The sequence below is a fragment of the Bubalus kerabau genome, unplaced genomic scaffold, assembly GCF_029407905.1.
Source record: "Bubalus kerabau isolate K-KA32 ecotype Philippines breed swamp buffalo unplaced genomic scaffold, PCC_UOA_SB_1v2 scaffold_38, whole genome shotgun sequence".
Classification (NCBI taxonomy): Eukaryota; Metazoa; Chordata; class Mammalia; order Artiodactyla; family Bovidae; genus Bubalus; species Bubalus kerabau.
In genome coordinates this window covers 2,577,477-2,595,810 of record NW_026577892.1, presented here as the reverse complement: position 1 = coordinate 2,595,810, position 18,334 = coordinate 2,577,477, and the positions used below count along the sequence as shown (strand labels likewise).

At 46.6% G+C, this 18,334-nt stretch overlaps 1 long non-coding RNA gene across 1 annotated transcript; it reads left to right on the top strand.

The window, feature by feature from the left end:
* Window positions 1-7,312: 7,312 nt before the first annotated feature.
* Window positions 7,313-13,645, top strand: LOC129640723 (uncharacterized). The gene is made up of 2 exons (XR_008708935.1): window positions 7,313-7,480; window positions 12,765-13,645. It is a non-coding gene; the product is annotated as an uncharacterized LOC129640723 (long non-coding RNA).
* Window positions 13,646-18,334: the final 4,689 nt, after the last annotated feature.

The window sequence follows — 18,334 nt, the reverse complement described above, 5'->3', positions numbered from 1 at the left end:
GAGTGTCCATATGGAGCGTGGATGTCCTTTGCGACCATTTATTTGCCTGGGCTTCTAAGACCCACTCGAGAAGGTGTCTAAGGTGGGGCACCTTCCGCTATTCGAGAGGGCGCCTGCGGCCTCCGTGGTCAGAGCTAACCTGGTGTCACGGGTTATATTGATTTTCCGCGTAAACCAAGCCACTCAGCTTCTTTTCTCCACTGAATTTTCCTACTGAGCTATCCTCATTCTATTCCTCTTTATTATATCTAATTAACATTTGAATAGGTCGCCTAGCCGTCTCTCCTTCGAAGACCCTGGATCAGCCGGGGCTGGACCCCGGCAGGTGGCGCCCGAAACAGGTTTTTCGAAGGTAAGCTCCCCAAAGCAATTAGGGTCATCAGCCCTTTTGCTCCCCCGTTCTCGGAACAACTGGGTCATCAGCTCTCTTGTTCCCCCACGGAGCAGTTTGGGTCATCAGCTCTACTGCTCCCCCCTCGGAACAGTTTGGGTCACCAGCCTTCTGTTCCCCCCCCCGGGACAATCTGGGTCATCAGCCCTAATGTCCTTCCAGTGTTCGGGACGGCTAGGACCCCACTCAAGGGTGCCGCGGACCCCCCTGTAGGACAGACAGGGCGAGAGGAGTGGGAAGTGTTGAAAGTGTTAAAGTGTTAGACTTAGAGAGAGAAAACAGTTTCTGAAGTTAAAAGGCCAAAGAAAAGCCTGATCTTTTGATAGCTAAAAGCAAAATCTTTTACTATACTTAATTTTCTGACATGGGTAACACTGAATCAAATGAAAGACAGCTCTTTATAGGAGTAATCTTACAGTTATTAAATAAAAGAGGAATCAAAGTTAAAAAATCTGCCATTCAATCATTTTTTTCATTTGTACAAGATCACTGTCCCTGGTTCCCAGACGAAGGCTCTGTTAACTTAGATGTCTGGGAAAAAGTAGGAAAACAGCTAAAAACTTACCATGCCGAACATGGCTCAGAAAATGTCCCTAATGACGCTTTTTCCTTATGGAACATCATTAGAGATGTCTTAGACCCTGCCCCCGATTCAGAAAAAGTACATCTTAAAGGGGATAGTGAAGAAAATGCTGTGGCTAAACCTGCCCCTGAATCTAAAAAAGTAACCTTTAAAGAGGAAAATGAGGTCGAAACTGTAGTTAAACCTCAGGAAAATGAGAAAAATGAAGACCCACCTGACTATCGGCAACTAAGAAAAATGTTAGCAGCCATGACTACTCAGGAACAACTTAAAGTTAGGGATGAGAAACAAGATCAGCCTTCCCCAAAAGAAAAAGAGAATTTAGGCGAGATAATAGCTAAATATCACTCTGATGGAGATCGGCATCTCTTAAACAATGATGCCCCAAAAGGCCTAAGAGAAACTTCCCCTGTCAGACCACCCGTTCCTAGGAGCTTGAGGGAAACATCCCTTATCAGACAGTCTGTAAGATTTAGTCACCAAACAGTTAAAAGATCTCCAGAACAGGAGAAGAGAAATACGGGACGCTCCCATCCCCCCATGCCTCCTCCTCCATGTGGGGGTAAAGGGCCTCCGCTAGGAGTTTCCCGGAAAGGGGTTTTCTCTAGTCCCGAGGATAAATTTGATCCTCACCTTGAGGCTTCTTTTTTAGTCCCCTCTGCAGTTTAGATAGGGTAAAGAGGGTACAAAATAAATAAAAATATTCTCAAAAAAAAAATGGGTTTCTCTGCATCTAAGAATAGACAAATGTTTATTGGCTCTGTGTATTATGATTAGACATGTCCTGGACCTCCGTCATGAGGCTGTTAAATAGCCTATGAGAGAGGCTATAGCGGTGGATGGTGGTGAGTCTCCACTTTCTGCACAGATCATAATTTCTGCTATTGGAAAAAAAAAAAAGAGGGAGAAAGTGCTTTACCGCCCAAGGAAGGAGAGGGCTTACAGGACGCTGCGGCTGAGCGCCCTGGCGAGCTCCCTCCCCCTCTGCGCAAACCTTTAAAAAACTTATCCACCACTTTCTGATTTAAGGCGATTGCCACCGCCTCCGTTTGTGCCTCCCAGGACCCAGGAGTTCCCCACTTTGCCCCCAAAGCCTCTCAAAGAGTTGCCTAAGCCTGAGGAAGATAAAAAGTTTTTTAAACAAAGGAGCTTTTAGTACACAATATGCAGAGCGTGCTCCTTGGAGAAAACCCCCTCAGGGGGGGTCTCACCCAGGCTAGGAGAAAAGGCAAGAGGATTGAGCAACAATATTAACCCCTGACGTGCCGCTTACTTCAATTCCAACGGGAGTGGCTGGCCCCCTACCCGAGGACTTTGGAAGATTTGTCCTGGGGCGTAGCTCGCTTTCTTTTCAAATAAAAAAAAAAAAAAAGAAAGAAAGAAAAAAAGAAATTTCGGTGGTGCATGGTGTAGTAGATTCTGATTATATTGAGAAATAAATTCTTGATCTCACTGTCTACCAAAACTGTATAAATTAATAAAGGTTAAAGAGTAACATAGCTTTTGCTTTTACCTTATTATCAGAAAAGAAAAAACTTGACTTCTCAAGATAAGAGCCACAAAACATTTGAATCTAGTGATCTAGCCTTTTGGGTGCAGGAAATTACAGCTCCAAGGCCTTTAAAAGATCTTTTAATTCAAGGGAATAAAATGTCAAGTCTGAGTTACAAGCAGTTATTTAGGCCTTTCAACATTTAGGAGACCACACCTTTAATCTTTTGACTGACTCCTGATATATTGTAGGGTTGTTTCCTCATATTGAAACTGCTAATATTCCAAAAAATAAAACTACTATCTTCTCCTTGTTATCTGATTTACAGAAAGATTAAACACAGAGATAAAAAATATTTTGTGGGACATAGAGCCCATTCCAGCTTGCCCGGCCCTTTACATGAAGGAAATGCTTTGGCAGATGCATTGACTAAAGTAATTGTTTTAAACTTAAATAAAAAGATTGATAAGGCCAAAAATTCTCACAAAATTCACCATCAAAATGCAGCTGGTTCAAGGTATAAATTTCATATCTCTAGGTAAACAGCTAGACAAATAGTTATGTCCAAATTGTAATTAATCACTTAAACGTAAACACACAGGGGCAGACTACAATGATGAGACACTAGATGCCTGAATTACAGGCTACGACTCGGCCCCTGGTCAAGTAAAAAGACCTCCATACTGGAGAGTGAAAAAGGCCAGATGTGTTGCTAACTTGTGGGAGAGGGTATGCTTGTATATTTCTACAGAATGCAGATTCTTCGATTTGGATCTCAGACAAATTCGTCATGTCACGTTCCCCAAAGACCAGGTTCGCGGCGCGCACTCGCTCGCTCCCCCTCCCCCAGCCAGCTCTCGCCTCCGCGCCGCCAGCAGCACCCAGTACCCTTCTCGCTGCACCCTGCGACCTAGAGCAAAGAAGTCTGTGCGGTGAGTGAGGGCCAGAGAGGAAAGCGCGCCCGCGGAATGCAGTCCAGACCAGCGCGCTCCCGCCGGCGAGAGGGGAACGCTGAGAGCCCAAGCCGCGGCGGCTAGCCCAAGGCCGCGAGCCCCACCCCTCCGCCCTCCGTAAGCGCCGAGGCCCACAGCTTGCCGCTCGCGTTCTGCCTCCTGATGCTGGGGACACTGCTCCCCGGGGCCGACGCCTGCAGCTGCTTCCTGGCTCATCTTGTTTAAACCCTCAATATAATGTTTGCTCCTTTGTGGTAGTGGTGTTGTGAACAATGTGTGCTTTCATCTTGTTTGACCCCCCAATATAATGTTTGTTCTTTTGTTGTGTTGAAACGCCCACCCTATCTCATGATACCTGTGTCTGTGCATTCTTATTGGTATGATAATTACGGTTTGGCTGTATCACAACAACTGCAGGATTTAATGCGAACCCGACGGTTTGTGGGCTTACTTATCTTGGGAATAGCAGCTTTGATAAGTGCAATCACTTCTGTTACTGTGACAGCAATATCATTGACTCAACAAGTACATACTGCTCAATATGTTGATTCTATGTCCAAAAATGTTTCTTTAGCATTGGCAACACAGGAAGCTATAGACATGAAATTAGAAATGAGGGTAGACGCCCTAGAGGAAGCAGTAATACATATTGGGACTGAATTGCAGGCTTTAAAGGTGAAAATGGCATTGTCCTGTCATGCTGACTATCGGTGGATATGTGTAACACCCCTGAAAGTAAATGAGACAGATTTTGAATGGGAAAAGATTAAAAACCATATTTCAGGTATCTGGAACAGCTCTGACATTGGTCTAGACTTAGGGAAACTTCACAATCAAATAGCAACTATGGAACACTCCCGATTAGATTTTACTGCCGCTGGAACAGCAAATGATTTCTTCCATACTTTCTCTAACTACATTTCAGGAAAAAATATGCTGTCTACCTTCCTTAGCTATGTTACTGTGGCTGTTTTAATTCTGCTTCTCATATTCATTCTTCCTTGTATTGTCAGGATTCTTCGGCAGAGCATTCAGAGGCTCGCGACTGAGCTACATCTGGCTGTTTTAAGAAATAAAAAAGGGGGAGATGCCGGGAGCCGGCGAGAGACATTCCACTCGTGACAAAGGTCATGAGGAAGGGGGCTCGGCATACGCAAAGGCGGGATCGAGCCTCGGGAGTGCCCCCGGATATTCTCGAGCATCTACCCCCCAAAAACCAGAGTCTGCCTACTTTATTGCTTTGTGCTCTCGCCTCTGACTTTACTGGGGGCTGTCCCCCACCACCATCTCACTCTCTCTGTCAAAGAGTTAACTTACAGCTCCAATTAATAAAGTTCCTGGGCAATTAGGAGTGTTTAAATCCAAACCCCTCAGATGGCTCTCTAACTCGCCTGACAAGTTTACCCAGACACCTACAGCTATGCATACGATTGTTTACAGTCTCCCAGCCTCCAGAGGCACGGGAAGCTTAAGATATTCAAATAGCTTAGAGCCTCTCAGAGAATTAGAAACTGTCAGAATAAAACTAGTAAAAGATTTCATTGATGAGCCAATGTTTGTTGCCAAGTTTTCACATCCCTTGAATTGTATCCTTGAATGTGCATTAATTAATATAGTTGGTATGTAGAAAAAATAAGTAGTGGCCTTGGTGTTAGTAACTTTAGACCCTTAAGGTAGTAAATTCTTTCCTTTGTAAACCCATTACACATCCACCCTATAGGAACGTAATCTTATCTTCGGAGGATGGCGCCAAACCTTAAAATAATTACTCTTAGAGAAAATAAGTCTTTGTTGATAAGTCCTTGTCAAGAGTCATAAAATGTTAATAGGCCTCTGGCCAGAAGATGATGTAAATCACCTAAACCATTTGTATACGATAAATCTGCAGGAAAGAAACCCTGGTATTTGATAAGCATCAAAGACTGCTGATTTTGCATCCCCTATTGTCCTCTATGTGTAACTTAGGGTATAAAAGCCCCTGTTGAAAATAAAGCTATGGGCCTTGCTCACCAACGCCTGGTCTCCCCATGTCATTCTTCCCTTTAACTTCTAGCTGAGTGTCCATCTGGAGCGTGGATGTCCTCTGCGACCATTTATTTGCCTGGGCTTCTAAGACCCACTCGAGAAGGTGTCTAAGGTGGGGCACCTTCCGCTATTCGAGAGGGCGCCTGCGGCCTCCGTGGTCAGAGCTAACCTGGTGTCACGGGTTATATTGATTTTCCGCGTAAACCAAGCCACTCAGCTTCTTTTCTCCACTGAATTTTCCTACTGAGCTATCATCATTCTATTCCTCTTTATTATATCTAATTAACATTTGAATAGGTCGCCTAGCCATCTCTCCTTCGAAGACCCTGGATCAGCCGGGGCTGGACCCCGGCACCCAGGGGCGCCGCAGCTCAAGGAAACCCCTGAGACTCCCCCGTCCTCGCGAGCTGAGGGCCTTCTTTTCCTGCATGGCCTGGAGAGCAATCCCGGGTCCTCTCTCCAAACGGAAGAGGAGGCTGGACTCCCTTGAGGCCGCTCAGGGGGCTCCAAGAGACCCGCGTCGCGACTCGAGAGGAGAGCGGAGTCCTTGGCTTCCCCTCGAGACGAGGCCTGACTCCCCGGGGGAGCCTGGAATGCAACCCCGAGATCCCTGCCTTCCCTGGAGAGGAATATGAGGTCCCGGACACACGCCTAGGTGCCGGGAGCTGGCATATTGCATATTGAGTGAGGATCTGTAATAGCTCAACTGGAATTCTATCACTGCCTGGAGCCAGCGTGAGGCACTCCGCCCATGGCAAAGGTCATGAGGAAGGAGGCTGGACATACGCAAAGGCGGGATCGAGCCTCAGGAGTCCCCCTGGAAATCCTCAAGCATCTACCCCCATAACCAGAGCCTGCCTACTTTACTACTTTGTGCTCTCACCTACACCTCTGACTTTACGGGGGGCTGTCCCCCACCACCTCTTTCGGAGAAGGAGTTAACCTAGTGCTCCAGTTGATAAAAACTCCTAGGCATGACAAGAGTGTTTTAACCTACAAACTCCTCTGAAGTTTCTCTAGCCTGCCTGACAGGCTTGTCCGGCCACATGTGATTGCTCACAGCCTCCCAACCATGAGAGGCACAAGATGCTTTATACCTTCTAAAAACAGGTTCTTTAGAAAAGTTAGAAAATTATTAGTATAAGTGTAATGGGCTGATTAGAAATTGTATTGGTGAAGGGTTTTTTCATTTGTTGAGCCAATGTTTACTGCTAAGTCTCCATATCCCCTGACCTTATACACATTAATGAATATATAGAAGAAATAAGTATTAACCTTTGATATAAATCACGTTAGACCTTAGGCTGAGTAAATTCTTTCCTTAACTAAAACCCACTACACCCTCACCCTATAGGAATGTAACTTTATTTGGGTGGCGTCTGTTTTAAGAATAATCACCCCTGGAGAAATAAGTGTCCTGGTTGACTGACCGCTGTCACAAGGAGAGGGTCGTAAATTGTCAGCAGGCCCCCTGGCCAGAAGATGATGTAACACCCCTAAGACCTCTGTATACATTTGTATGAAGCACCTGACTTTGATAAAAGTCAGGACTGCTGACCCCGCGTGACTTTTGCATAACACCTCAGTGTATAAAAGTAGACCATGGAAAATAAAGAATTGGGATCAGTTCCTCGAAAGACTGGTCTCCCCATGTCTCTCTCTCTCTCTCACTCTGGTTGAGTCTCCATCTGGAGCGCGGAACCCACCAAGCTTACTAATTTTGCCTGGGCTTCTAAGATCCGACCGGGGAGGCCTCAGTGTCTCCTCTCCTTCGGGAGAACGGAAGGATGCCTGCGGCCTACGTAAGTGGTGCAAGCTTCTTGTCTTGAAGTTTTATTGGTCCCCCGCGTAAACCAAGCTACTCAGCCTCTTTTCTCCACTGAATTTTCCTACTGAGCTATCCTTATTCTTTTCCTTAATTAACGTTTAATTAAGCAGTTGTTTCCTGACCCTCGCCTAGCCGTCTCTCCTTCGAATACCCTGGATCAGCTGGGGCTGGACCCCGGCAGGTGGCGCCCGAGACAGGATATTCCAAGGTAAGCTCCCTGCAATTAGGGTCATCAGCCCTTTTGCTCCCCCGTTCTCGGAACAACTGGGTCATCAGCTCTCTTGTTCCCCCATGGAGCAGTTTGGGTCATCAGCTCTACTGCTCCTCCCTCGGAACAGTTTGGGTCATCAGCCTTCTGTTCCCCCCCCGGGACAATCTGGGTCATCAGCCCAATTGTTCTTCCAGTGTTCGGGACGGCTAGGACCCCACTCAAGGGTGCCGCGGACCCCCCTGTAGGATAGACAGGGCGAGAGGAGTGGGAAGTGTTGAAGAGTTAGAGAGAAAAAACGGTTTCTAAAAAGGCTGACAAGAAAGGCCTGATCTTTTGATAGCTAAAAGCAAAATCTATTATACTTAATTTTCTGACATGGGTAACACTGAAACTAAGAATGGCAACTCTTTATACAAGTAATCTTGAAACTGTTAAAGAGGCTACTGTTAATTTAGATACTTGGGTGAAGGTAAAAAACCAACTAAAAACTTATCCTATAAATATGATTCAAAATGTTCTGGACTCTCGTCATGAGGCTGTGGGATAACCTATGGGAGAGGCTATAGCGGTGGATGGTAGTGGGTCTCCACCTTCTGCGCAGATCACATTTTCTGCCATTGATGAGGAAAAGGAGGGAGACTGTGCTCTACCTCCCGAGGAGTGAGAGGGCTTACAGGACGCTGCGGCCGGGCGCCCTGGTGAGCCCCCTCTCCCTCTACACAAACCTTTAAAAATTTATCCAACAATTTCTGATTTAAGGCGACTACTCCACCTCCGCTTGCACCTCCCAGGGCCTAAGAATTCCCCAGTTTACATCCAAAGCCTCCCAGAGCATTGCCTAAGGTTGAAAAAGATTAAAAGTTTTCTTTTAAACAAAGTAGCTTTTAAAGAATACACAATATACAGAGCCTGCTCCTTGCAAAAAACCCCCTCAGGGGGGCCTCACCCAAGCAAAAAAAAAAAAAAAGAGAAAAAGAAAAAAGTGAAAAAGAAAAAAGGAAAGAAAATAGAGAAAGATCTAAAGATAAAAAAAGAACTAAAGAGTGAAAAGGAGAGAGGAACGGAGAAATAAGGAATCAGGGAATGCAGCAAGATAGAAAAAGGAAAAAAGGAAGTTAGAAAAAGAGATACAGAGAGAAAGAGAGGGGAGAGAGAGAAATAAAGTAAGAAGGAAAAAGGGGGAATGAAAGAGGGAAACAGGAAGGAAATGATAGAAAGTAAAAGAGAAGAGAAGAGGAAGGAAAAAAGATAGAGTGAGGGAAAGAAAACTTGAGAAAGATTTAGAGAAGAAGGAAAAAAAAATCAGCAGAGGAGAGAGGAGAGGACTTAGAGGACACTGTGGCCTGACGCCCTGGCGAGCTACCTCCCCCTCTGCGCAAACTTTAAAAAAAACTTATCCACCACTTTCTGATTTGGGGCGATAGCCGCCGCCTCCGTTTGCGCCTTCCAGGGCCCAAGAGTTCCCCACTTTGCCCCCAAAGCCTCTCAAAGTGTTGCCTAAGCCTGAAAAAGATAAAAAGTTTTTTAAACAGTGGAGCTTTTAAAACAGACTGCATGCACAATATGCAAAGGTGCTCCTTGGAGAAAACCCCCTCAGGGGGGTCTCACCCAGGCTAAGAGAAAAGCAGAACGGTAAGGGGATTTAGCAACAATATTAACCCTTGACAAGCCGGTTACTCCAATTCCAATGGGAGTGGCTGGCCCCCTACCTGAGGGCATTGTAGGACTTGTGCTAGGGCGTAGCTCGCTTTCTTTTCAAAAAATTTTGGTGGTGCACGGTGTAGTAGATTCTGATTATATTGAGAAATTAAAATTTTGACCTCACCGCCTACTAAAACTGTGCAAATTAATAAAGGTCAAAGAATAACACAGTTTTTGCTTTTACCTTATCAGACAGGAAAAAATTTGACTTCTCAAGCTAAGAGCCACAGAGTATTTGGATTTAGTGATCTAGCTTTTTGGGTGCAGGAAATTACAGCTCCAAGGCCTTTAAAAGATCTTTTAATTCAAGAAAATAAAATGTCAGGGCTATTAGACACAAGAACAAACGTCTCTTAACATTGCTGGGAAAGACTGGCCCAGTTCCTGGCCCACGCATAGTACTGAAAATGAGTTGGTGAGATTAGAAAAAGTGGTATGCAGGGTGGGAATGCTGTAGAAAAAAAAGGGTGAGGGAGAGTTTAAAACCTTGAAGAGTAGTGAGTTCCCCATTGCTGGAAGTATTCAAGCAAAGATTAGATGGTTGCTTGTCATCTAAAAGGCTATAGACCAGATTTAGGTTACAAAATGATAACTGGAAAAGCTTATAAAGATGTTGTACAACACCTCTTTACTTGCTTCTCATATTTAAGTCTGCCGAAAGTTTAAAAAACTGCCCCTTTGAAGCGGAGAGATTGTTTACTAACTTTAAATGATTTCCAAAAATTATTAGGGGACATTAATTGGATACGCCCACATTCAAAACTGACTACTGCAGATTTAAAGCCTTTGTTTGATTACTTAAAAAGCGATCCTAATTCCAGTTCTAAGCGAAAGTTGACTAAGACAGACGGCTCTGGTTAAAGTAGATGAGACTTTAAATGATCAGTTAATTAGGATTAATATTACCAAAAGATGAGATTAAATTATTCTTGCCACAAAACATACACCTACAGGGTGCTTGTGACAAAAAGGCCCGTTGGTTCCATCTACCAGTGACCCCAAGAAAAATAGTTTTATCTTATCCCAGCTTGGTTGCACAATTAAGTATAAAAGGAGGAAAAAAGAAGTATGGAACTTTTTAGAAAAGAAGTAGCAAATATAGTAATTCCATTCAATAAGGATCAACTGCAAGTCTTTTACAAAATAGTGATGATTGGCAAGTTGCCCTGATAGATTTCAGGGGTCAAATTTTGTTTCATTTGCCCTCAAGCCCCCACAGTAGTTAAAAGTTCAAAAATGTTAGATTGGCAGTTTGAGGATACCTGTGGAACTTTCCAACCCTATGTAGTTCCTACGCTCCCCTTTACCCTATGGGGGAGGGACGTGCTGTCTCAAATAGGAGATACTCAGAGAAGGGTTTTTTCAATTTCTTAGTTATCAACAGGCGGTACAATTAACAATACTATATATATTATTATTATAAATACATAATATAAATATATTTGCCTACTTACAGTTTGCCTAATTAGGTATGGGTACAAATAAAATATAATAAAGGTATACTTAATTCTATTTATAGATCTATACTTAATTTGTATATAATTAATATGTATACTATATATGCATATTATATATATACTATATAATTAAATGTATATTGCAGTAATATAATGTGTGAGTGGCTGATATTAATTGGTATGGATTGATGCTGTGATGATATATGTTCTATATACTGTATAATTATATTATATATGTGTGACATATATTATTACAGTATATTGGTTTGTGTTGGTTGGTATTAGCTGTGTACGTATTGTATTGCTTTAATATATATTAATTAATAATTATAAAGATTAATTCAAGTATATTGATTTATATATATTAGATGTCAATAAGTTTATACTTGTTGCCATATATAAATACATATATAAATACATTTTGCATTTAGGCATATCTATATACCAAAATGAGATAAGGAGTTTATACATTTATTATTTAAATTTATACAGAGACCTAAACTAAACATTAGACCTAAATTAACATATCCCTAAATTTATGTTGTTAAAATGTAAATTTTAAAAATTTTAAAAATTAAATTGACAACTGCTTGACAATTCCTTTACCATAAAACCCCCATAGGTGTAATTGGGGTAGCCAGACAAAAAATTGGTTTTATGGCAAAACGGCCCCCCTAGAGTGGGTCCATCTTCCCGCTCAAACTAAAAAAGTAGTGGCTTCTTATCCAGGATTGATAGCTACTTTGATATTAAAAGAAAAAAGCGGAACATTAAATTATTTGGTAAAGAGACATCAGAAATTGTAATTCCATATAATAAGAAACAACTTGATGCTCTTCTAATGTTTGAAAATTGGCAGATTGCTATAGGAAACTATTTTGGTCAAATTTTTGCATCATTTACCTTCACATGTTTTGTTGAATTTTATATCCAGACATCCAGTTATTTTTCCTGTCAGATGTAAACAATCTCCTATTCCAAATGCCCAGATAGTTTTTACTGATGGGTCAGCAAATGGTAAAGCCTCCATAGTCACTAAAAATCACCAAAAGGTTTTAGAAACATGGGAAACTTCAGGTCAAAGAGCTGAAATAACAACAGTCATAGAGGCTTTTGCTATGTTTGCAGATGAAAAATTTAACTTTTATTCTGATTCTCAGTATATTGTCAGGTTGTTTCCACATATTGAAACTGTGGTTTTGCTGAAAATAAAACTACCATATTTCATTTGTTAAGTAAATTACAGCAACAAATTTGGAAAAGGAATAAAATATTTTTCATTGGACACATTCGGGCTCATTCCGGATTGCCCGGCCCTTTAAATGCCTTTAATGATTTGGCTGACTTGTTGACCAGAAATACAGTGGCTACGGCGATTGAGGAAGCCAGAGCCTCTCACTCACTTCATCATCAATATGCTACTGCCTTAAGATATCAATTCCAAATTCCCAGAGAAACTGCTAGGGAGATTGTGCGCTCTTGCTTACACTGCCCCACTGTTTATAATAGTTTACCTATGGGAGTTAATCCTCGCGGTCTCAAACCTAACGTACTCTGGCAAATGGATGTAACTCACGTCTCTTCATTTGGAAAACTTTCCTTTGTTCATGTAACTGTAGATACCTTTTCTCACGTTATTATTGCAACTGCTCGTACAGGGGAAGTAGTTAAAGATGTGATACAACATCTCTTTACTTGTTTTTCATATTTGGGCCTGCCAAAAGCTCTAAAAAACTGACAACGCTCCTGCTTACACTTCTAAGTCTTTTCAGGAATTTTGTATAAAGTTTCAAATTAAACATAATACTGTCATCCCTTATAATCCCCAGGGACAGGCCATTGTTGAAAGAGCGCATCAAACATTAAAAATCCAAATTCAAAAACTAAAAGAAGGGGAGTTTAAGTATAGCTCTCCCCATCAAATCTCCCCATCAAACATGCTCTTTTCGTAATAAATATTCTAAATACTGATCTGGCTGGAACTACTGCAATGCTTCGTCATTGGTGCCTAGAGCAATTAAATGCAAAACCATTATTCAAATGGAAGGACCTCTTCTCAGGACAATGGGAGGGTCCTGACCCATTATTAACTAGCGGTCGAGGATGTGCTTGTATTTTTCCAGAGGACGCAGATTCACCAATTTGGGTTCCAGACAGGCCAGGTTCGAGGCACGCGCTTGCTCGCCCCGCCCACCAGGCAGCTCTCGCCTCCGCGCTTCCAGCCTCGCCCTGCACTCTCCTCGCTGCACCCCACGACCTAGAGCAAAGAAGTTTGTGCAGCAAGTGAGGGCCAGAGAGGAGAGCGCACCCGCAAAGTGCCATCCAGACCAGCGCGGCGCCCGCCAGCAGGGGAGACAAGATAAACATCGAGATCCCAGCGAGACTGACAGGGCTGCTGCAGCGTGAACTCCAACCAAAAAATAATTCTATTTATTCTGTTTTAGCTTGTCTACCCTTGCCTTATGTTTTCCTTTTTACTAATGACTCCAACAAACTTAATGTATTCATGAGTTATTCAGGTGGACCTAACGTGGTAACTTGTGAACAATGTATGCTTTCATCTTGTTTAAACCCTCAATGTAATGTTTGCTCCTTTGTGGTGTTACAATGCCCATCCTATCTTATGGTGCCTATATGATAGCTATGGTCTTGCCGTGTTACAGCAACTACAGGATTTAATGCGATCGTGACGGTTTGTGGGCCTACTTATTTTAGGAATATCAGCTTTAATAGCAGCAATTAGTTCTGTTACTGCGGCAGCAATATCATTGACTCAACAAGTGCATACTGCCCAATATGTTGATACTATGTCTAAAAATGTCTCTTTAACTCTAGCAACACAGGAAGTTATAGATAGAAATTTAGAGATGAGAGTAGACGCCTTAGAAGAGGCAATAATGCATAGTGGCACTGAGTTACAGGCTTTAAAGGTGAAGATGGCTTTGACATGCCACGCTGATTACAGGTGGATATGCGTGACATCTTTGAAGGTAAACGAGACAGATTATGAATGGGAAAAGATTAAAAATCATATCTCAGGTGTTTGGAATAGTTCTGATATTGGCCTGGACTTAGGGAAAGTTCATAATCAAATACAGACCTTGGAACACTCTCAACTGGATTTTACCGCCGCTGGAGCAGCTAATGACTTTTTTCATACCTTCTCTAACTTTATTTCTGGAAAAAATATTCTGTCTAATATCCCTAGTTATGCTGTCGTTGGTGCTCAAATCCTACTTCTCATAAACATTCTTCCTTGTATTGTCAGGATTCTTCGGCAGAGCATTCGGAAGCTCTCGACTGAGCTGCATCTGGCTGTTTTAAGAAATAAAAAAGGGGGAGATGCCGGGAGCCGGCATATTGCATATTGAGTGAGGATCTGTAATAGCTCAACTGGAATTCTATCACTGCCTGGAGCCAGCGTGAGGCACTCCGCCCATGGCAAAGGTCATGAGGAAGGAGGCTGGACATACGCAAAGGCGGGATCGAGCCTCAGGAGTCCCCCTGGAAATCCTCAAGCATCTACCCCCATAACCAGAGCCTGCCTACTTTACTACTTTGTGCTCTCACCTACACCTCTGACTTTACGGGGGGCTGTCCCCCACCACCTCTTTCGGAGAAGGAGTTAACCTAGAGCTCCAGTTGATAAAAACTCCTAGGCATGACAAGAGTGTTTTAACCTACAAACTCCTCTGAAGGTTCTCTAGCCTGCCTGACAGGCTTGTCCGGCCACATGTGATTGCTCACAGCCTCCCAACCATGAGAGGCACAAGACGCTTTAAACCTTCTAAAAACAGGTTCTTTAGAAAAGTTAGAAAATTATTAGTATAAGTGTAATGGGCTGATTAGAAATTGTATTGGTGAAGGGTTTTTTCATTTGTTGAGCCAATGTTTACTGCTAAGTCTCCATATCCCCTGACCTTATACACATTAATGAATATATAGAAGAAATAAGTATTAACCTTTGATATAAATCACGTTAGACCTTAGGCTAAGTAAATTCTTTCCTTAACTAAAACCCACTACACCCTCACCCTATAGGAATGTAACTTTATTTGGGTGGCGTCTGTTTTAAGAATAATCACCCCTGGAGAAATAAGTGTCCTGGTTGACTGACCGCTGTCACAAGGAGAGGGTCGTAAATTGTCAGCAGGCCCCCTGGCCAGAAGATGATGTAACACCCCTAAGACCTCTGTATACTTTTGTATGAAGCACCTGACTTTGATAAAAGTCAGGACTGCTGACCCCACGTGACTTTTGCATAACACCTCAGTGTATAAAAGTAGACCATGGAAAATAAAGAATTGGGATCAGTTCCTCGAAAGACTGGTCTCCCCATGTCTCTCTCTCTCTCTCAATCTGGTTGAGTCTCCATCTGGAGCGCGGAACCCACCATGCTTACTAATAATGCCTGGGCTTCTAAGATCCGACCGGGGAGGCCTCAGTGTCTCCTCTCCTTCGGGAGAACGGAAGGACGCCTGCGGCCTACGTAAGTGGTGCAAGCTTCTTGTCTTGAAGTTTTATTGGTCCCCCGCGTAAACCAAGCTACTCAGCCTCTTTTCTCCACTGAATTTTCCTACTGAGCTATCCTTATTCTTTTCCTTAATTAACGTTTAATTAAGCAGTTGTTTCCTGACCCTCGCCTAGCCGTCTCTCCTTTGAATACCCTATATAAGCTGGGGCTGGACCCCGGCACCTAGGTGAGGTCTCTTCGGCCCTGCAGTGACTCGAGCGCAACCCCCAGCTTTCCCTCGCAACCCGAGGGGAAGATTGGGCTTCCCAGGGCCAACCCAAGAGGAAGGCTGAGATCCCCGTCGTAACTCGAGAATCCCGCCGCAACTCGAGAAAAACCACGTGGTTCCCACCTCTTGGCAAGATGAGGCCCTTGCCCGCGACGGCGTCTCAAGGGAAGTCCCCTGTTCCGCCCTGAAGGGCGAAACGGTCACTGACAGCCTTCCTGCGACCCCCAAAAGTCCCCCGACACGCCGGGTTCCCCCGAGGGGAACACCGAGGTTTCCGGCACCGCTTCCTCTGAGCCCCTTCTACCTCCTGATCGCGACAGGAGAGGCGATTCCCCTGCGTGGTCTGGAAGGGGTTCCCGGCCTTCCCGGCGCACCTCAGGATGAGGCCGGTCTCACGAGGAAATTCGAGACGAGCCACGTGGGTGGTGCCACATGCCGAACGCCCCCGATTCCCCGGTCCGCCCTTGAGAAGGACCCGAGGCCCGGACCCCTCTTCGAAGGCAACCCTGTGGGTGAAGGCACAACACGAAGGGGCACTGCCACCCCCGTGCATGGTCCGCAAAGACCCGCGGATTCCACACACAGCTCGACGAGGGGCCGGAAACCCCTTGAGCAACTCGAGAGGCCAGCGGGGGTCCCTTCCTCAGACAAGACGAGGCCTGACTCTCCTGTCCCAACTCTGCAGGGACCCTGCGGTCGGAGTCCGAAACGGAGAGGAAGCCTGAGGTTCCTGCCTCCCCTCGAGGTGAGGCCCTCTTCCGTTGCGCCAGACCCAGCGGAGTCCCGAGGGGCCCCGCCACCTCCACAGGATCCCTCGCCTCTCAGAGGCACCCTGGGAAGTTCCCTAAGGTCCCCGGCAGAAGGCGAGGGACACGAGGGTTTCCCGCTGCCCCCCCGAGAAAGACCTCGAGAGTCCTTCTTCAACGCGTTTCGAGGCCCTAGTCCCCTCCCGTGACTCGAGAGCCAGGACGAGCTCCCCCTCGCCACGCGCCTGGAGACCTGACTTCCCTGGCGCCGCACGAGAGGCTCCCTGAGATCCTCGTCGAGCCTCGGGAGAAAACCCCCACGGGCGCCGCAGCTCGAGGAAACCCCTGAGACGCCCCCGTCCTCGCGAGCTGAGGGCCTTCTTTTCCTGCATGGCCTGGAGAGCAATCCCGGGTCCTCTCTCCAAACGGAAGAGGAGGCTGGACTCCCTTGAGGCCGCTCAGGGGGCTCCAAGAGACCCGCGTCGCGACTCGAGAGGAGAGCGGAGTCCTTGGCTTCCCCTCGAGACGAGGCCTGACTCCCCGGGGGAGCCTGGAATGCAACCCCGAGATCCCTGCCTTCCCTGGAGAGGAATAGTAGGTCCCGGACACACGCCTAGGTGAGGTCTCTTCGGCCCTGCAGTGACTCGAGCGCAACCCCCAACTTTCCCTCGCAACCCGAGGGGAAGATTGGGCTTCCCAGGGCCAACGCAAGGGGAAGGCTGAGATCCCCGTCGTAACTCGAGAATCCCGCCGCAACTCGAGAAAAACCACGTGGTTCCCACCTCTTGGCAAGAGGAGGCCCTTGCCCGCCACGGCGTCACAAGGGAAGTCCCCTGTTCCACCCTGAAGGGCGAAACGGTCCCTGACAGCCTTCCTGCGACCCCCAAAAGTCCCCCGACACGCCGGGTTCCCTCGAAGGGAACACCGAGGGTCCCGGCACCGCTTCCTCTGAGCCCCTTCTCCCCTCCTGATCGCGACAGGAGAGGCGATTCCCCTGCGTGGTCTGGAAGGGGTTCCCGGCCTTCCCGGAGCACCTCAGGATGAGGCCGGTCTCACGAGGAAATTCGAGACGAGCCACGTGGGTGGGGCCACATGCCGAACGCCCCCGATTCCCCGGTCCGCCATTGAGAAGGACCCGAGGCCCGGACCCCTCTTCGAAGGCAACCCTGTGGGTGAAGGCACAACACGAAGGGGCACTGCCACCCCCGTGCATCGTCCGCAAAGACCGGCGGGTTCCACACACAGCTCGACGAGGGGCCTGAAACCCCCTGAGCAACTCGAGAGGCCAGCGGGGTTCCCTTCCTCAGACAAGACGAGGCCTGACTCTCCTGTCCCAACTCTGCAGGGACCCTGCGGTCGGAGTCCGAAACGGAGAGGAAGCCTGAGGTTCCTGCCTCCCCTCGAGGTGAGGCCCTCTTCCGTTGCGCCAGACCCAGCGGTGTCCCGAGGGGCCCCGCCACCTCCACAGGATCCCTCGCCTCTCAGAGGCACACTGGGAAGTTCCCTAAGGTCCCTGGCAGAAGGCGAGGGACACGAGGGTTTCCCGCCGCCCCCCCGAGAAAGACCTCGAGAGTCCTTCTTCAACGCGTCTCGAGGCCCTAGTCCCCTCCCGTGACTCGAGAGCCAGGACGCGCTCCCCCTCGCCACGCGCATGGAGACCTGACTTCCCTGCCGCCGCACGAGAGGCTCCCTGAGATCCTCGTCGTGCCTCGGGAGAAAACCCCCACGGGCGCCGCAGCTCGAGGAAACCCCTGAGACGCCCCCGTCCTCGCGAGCTGAGGGCCTTCTTTTCCTGCATGGCCTGGAGAGCAATCCCGGGTCCTCTCTCCAAACGGAAGAGGAGGCAGGACTCCCTTGAGGCCGCTCAGGGGGCTCCAAGAGACCCGCGTCGCGACTCGAGAGGAGAGCGGAGTCCTTGGCTTCCCCTCGAGACGAGGCCTGACTCCCCGGGGGAGCCTGGAATGCAACCCCGCGATCCCTGCCTTCCCTGGAGAGATATAGTAGGTCCCGGACACACGCCTAGGTGAGGTCTCTTCGGCCCTGCAGTGACTCGAGCGCAACCCCCAGCTTTCCCTCGCAACCTGAGGGGAAGATTGGGCTTCCCAGGGCCAACCCAAGGGGAAGGCTGAGATCCCCGTCGTAACTCGAGAATCCCGCCGCAACTCGAGAGAAACCACGTGGTTCCGACCTCTTGGCAAGAGGAGG